Here is a 4,867-nt window from a genome sequence, read left to right as displayed (position 1 = left end):
CATGTATAGGCCGTAACGTTTTGATTAACGGGAATGGGATTCATGTGTGCGCGCCGGTAACAGCTGGATTAAGGGCTAATATAACAACGCGAGTGCACACGAGAATCGCGGTTTAAATGATTTTATTTTCGTTCCTGCGGTTTATGGACTTTGGTTCGATCAGGTACGATCGGTCGAGTAACCCCGGATGCTCTGTTTGCTCTCTAAAAAACACAGACACACACACACATTAGACATGCCGTAAAATAACACCTTCACCGTTAGCCTCCCCGCAATAAATCGATCAGATTATAAAGTATGTATCGCTGATATATAATATTTTATATATCGCTATATCGTGAGGAAATAATGCGACTAATAACGCGAATAATATGCACTCTCGTTTCCTCTCTTTCTCTCGCCGCATCATCATATATCCGTAATCATACGCGCTATTAGTACGAAAATCAAATAAACATATAAGGCTGTAGTATCTATTTGCTATATTCGGTATAAAACAGGTGCGTAATAATATTGCAGTTTCAAATTGCATTTGGACAGGAATGAGATATACGCACATATTACAAATCCCAACGACACACAGCGGACTCTCTTAATGCAGTCCCATTTGCACGGAATCGACAGTTTCCCTCCCCACAGTTAAGCTCAAACCCGCTCATATTACTCTGTGTGCGCAAATTGTCGATCGAGGGGAGACAGGCTTTGCGGTATGTCACGACCGTGCGAGAAGCTCGAGCGGGAACGAGCTGTAATTAACTCCCTTTCATTGAATTTTCCCGATATCTTACTGTCTATTTCCGGCCTGCAGTCCGGAAACCGCAATGCCAGCTAGCCGTTCGTACAGAATTGTTTTCATCGTAAGGACCGCCGGCCGACAAATTGCGTCGACGAAAATCCATATGGACGGGCAATTAAAACGATTCGATGAATTACTCAAAGCGGAAGGCAAACGCATATTTTTGTCATAAAATATCCTATTCAGAAATTTGCACAGAAAATATAATACGATATAATAATACAGTTATGAAGTAATAAAACTCATAAAACTCTATATAATTAAAAATTATTATATTGGATCTCCAAAATATTCCTTTGTGACAAAAAAATACACTTCTTTCTATTTAATTTCTCATAAAATTTGATAATGTTAAGCAAATATATAAACACAAAAAATAAACCAAAGAATTAGGGAACACGCGTAAAAAAATAAGTAATCTATCTTTAATTTTATATATTTCACGACATAATTTTATATATTTCATGACAATATTAATTTTTTTATATATTTAATGACAAAATGCTTTGCAATGCACGAGGTATGTATCACCTCGAGAGGTGTGTCATTAAAAGTTTCACAACGCTGCATTTTATCGCTGCTCACCGAGATTTCGCTCGGTCAATTACCGCGACTCATCCGCTACGAACTCATGCCTTGTCTCCGACGAGGAACGTCGGTCATAATAAAGATATTTAAAAAATTATGCACTCTAAAGCACTTTATGGCCGTTGCAGCATACCTCCTACGAGCGGCGCGTATGCATCGAAGCAGCGTCCTCCCGCGCGCCTCTCATGTATCCACCTCGCCCACCGCTCTCCGTCGCGTCGCCCTCTCTCGCTTTTTCTCCTCCGCAGCAAAAGCCGCCAGCACCGACCGGCCGGCGAGAGCAACACCCCCTCGTTTTATAACCCCGACGAGTTTAATGCTCGCATCAAACTTTTAATTACCCGACTCGTCTTACAAATTACTAACAGATGGGCCGACGTTTATGCGTCGCGTCCGTTTTCCCCGTAAAAAATATCACGGCGTTATATGCGTGACTAGAAAATTTCCTCGCGCTCGCGGAGAGATATTCGTAATACGGTTCGCGCGCGATATCGAGCCGTCGCCGTCGCGTAAAGTCAATTTTCAATGGATGGGAACGCGCGAGAGAGGAAAAGTGCCGCGCGCCGGATTCTTTTATCTCTTATCACCAAGAAAACGATGTTTGCGCGCGAGGATTCGCGCGGGCTGGCTTTTCCCCCCTCCGGAACGCGCGAGCCAGAAGTTGGCAGAAAGATGTCCGACGCCGTGGATACGGTTTCCGATGGGATGGCTATTTCCTCCCTTACGCGAAAAGATGAAGACGATAATCCCGATTGCGACGCGCGGAAAGTGCACTTCCGTGGAAGTTCCATTTGTACCGGCGAACATTACGCCGAATGCATTGCATACGGAAGCACGCCGGCGGATGCAACTTTTATACTTATTCGCCTGAATTCGGCCTCGAGTAGGTACTGCCGCCTGAAATAACCGAAAATAGGACGCGCGCCGGTAGTAACATTAAACAAACATTCCGTCCTACGTCCTGCATAGGTAAAATTCTAATGACTACGAAATTACCTCACAAATGGGGAAACTCTTAGACCTCTGAGTTCCATTACTCAGCCGGATTCGAAAAAAAAAAAAAAAAAAATTGCACGTGCGTGCGCGTTACTTTAATGGAATAACTATGTATCTACACGTTTAAGTTTTGTGGACACATCGTGGATATTCCTCTTGATGTATCTTATCGAACAATTAGTTGTCGGTTAGATTCTCGCGCCATATTTTATTTAATCGAACATTAGCATTCCTGCAGCGACACGATTAGCGACAGTGTTAACATGCTGGCATACATAAAAGCGGTGTTCTCGTGGATGTCGCCGAAAGCCATAAATCACGGTGGTATCCACACCTTAGGTTCCCTGCGGCGCAGGGTCGGTTGGCGCTGACATTCAAGCAACGGCAACAGAAATTATTCTTAAAACCAGAATTGCGACAGAGTGAACGAGCGAACGAGAGAGAAAGAGAGAAAGAGAGAGAGAGAGAAAGAGAAACTCTGTTTGAAACCGTAAGAAATATGCGCGACGTAGAAGGCGACTCTCGAGTAGTCTCGAGCTTGTAAATCATTAATATCTTTCCGCTTTTGTAATTCTCCGTGGGTCATACTTCATCGAAATAATCGGCGACGCTGGGAGATACGGATATTAGAGATTATGGTTGCGGTTAACAGCTTGGGAACGACACACGGATGACCATTTTTATCGATTTCCGCCGCGTGGTAAATCAACTGGGAAAGATCCTCTTCAAAATATTTAAAGCGATAAAAGCTCTGACAAATCTGTGTCTTGGACGACGATAAAACATGAGTGGCGCCTACTTAAAAAGCCATTCTTTATCTCAAAAATGTCGCAAATTCAACTAATATCTGTTATTACTATACTATATAGTCTTCTTTCTTAACTCGTCAAGTCCGTTGACGCAATGAGATGCGATAAAAAAGGTAGCCGCGAAATAATCTCTGGCGTCAAGTCAAAAAAGTCAACAAGAGGGAACGCGTTAAGTGGATTGGCCCCGTACGTTGGAGGCTAATCGGCGAGGAGGCTGTCGAACCAGTAACTAATCGCCAACGCAGTTTTACCCTCAACATGAATAAACAGACCCGTTTGATCGAAATAATGCTAATGCAATTTTTATCTACGGCCCTTCCGACAAAGTCCCCATTCCCTTTCGATACGACCGACGGGCCGAGAGATCCGCGGGAGGTCTTGCCCATCGAGAGTTTAGAAGAGGAGGGGAAATCGTAGCCACGAGGAACCACCACGCAAGTCCCCATGGTTCTGGATATCCTGGAGCGACTTCGACGCCCTTTCAGGCGCCGGTTCTCGACACCGATCTCCCTCCCTTTTTCTCTCCCGAGGCCCCCACCGACGTGGCGGACTTATCGTAAATTAGAAGCGCCGCGGGGAATTCCGATGCGGATAAGGTAATGCGGCGCGCGGGCTCCGGAGAGCCTGGAACGACGTCGACGACGACAACGGCAACGACGACGACGACGATCGCGCCGCGGAATTTATGTATCGCCGGCAATTAAACGCTCGCGCGAACTTGCCGCAGACTTACGCCTTTACGACGACAATTAACGTCCGCGGCGTTAATTCGACGATGACCGACGCGGTACGTAAAGTATACTTCAAGAACGGCGAGTTTAATTTTTACATAAGAAAATCTCGTCTTATCTAAAAAAGAAAGTTTAATTTAACGAATTGCTAAAAAGTTCGTTAATTTATTATAAAATAAATATCTACACAAATCTTGATTAGGCCAAACTAACGAGCTTATTTAAACGAGGATGACGAGCGTTTTTTATTATAACAAAATTTTTAAATAACTATAAGCATTATACATAAAATGATCAACGCTATACATGGACGCTATACATGGTACATGTTTTGACCTAGATTGGTCTTCCTTCAACCACCTCAACGAATTAAAAATAAAATATAAAACCATAATATATAAATTAATACGTTACATTCGTAGAACGTCAATTTCAATAAAATACGTTAAAATTTATGAGCAGTTTTAACGCATTTTATTGAAATTGACTTTACGAACTAACGTATAATTTATATATTATGGTTTTAACGCATTTTATTGAAATTAACTCTACGAATGTAACGTATTAATTTATATATAATTATGATTTCATATTTTATTCGTAATTCGTTGAGATGGCTGAAGAAGACCAATCTAGGTCGAAACATGTACCACGTATAGCGTCCACATATAGCGTTGATCATTTTATGTATAATGCTTATAGTTATTTAAAAATTTTGTTATAATAAAAAACGCTGTCATCCTTGTTTAAATAAGCTCGTTAGTTTGGCCTATAATTAATTTGTTTGTTATTTACAAGGACGAACTAGTCTTAAATTGTTTGTTTACATAAATCTTCTATATAATCGCAAACTTTAGAAAAGCAAGTGATTAAATAACATTTTAATTTCTTCATCTTTAATAAAACTTACATTTTGACGCACTTCTCTAAAGTAGAAAACACTAGCT

The sequence above is a fragment of the Wasmannia auropunctata genome, unplaced genomic scaffold (assembly GCF_000956235.1).
Source record: "Wasmannia auropunctata unplaced genomic scaffold, wasmannia.A_1.0 LD336027.1, whole genome shotgun sequence".
Taxonomy (NCBI): domain Eukaryota; kingdom Metazoa; phylum Arthropoda; class Insecta; order Hymenoptera; family Formicidae; genus Wasmannia; species Wasmannia auropunctata.
Note: the sequence above shows the minus strand (reverse complement) of the source record.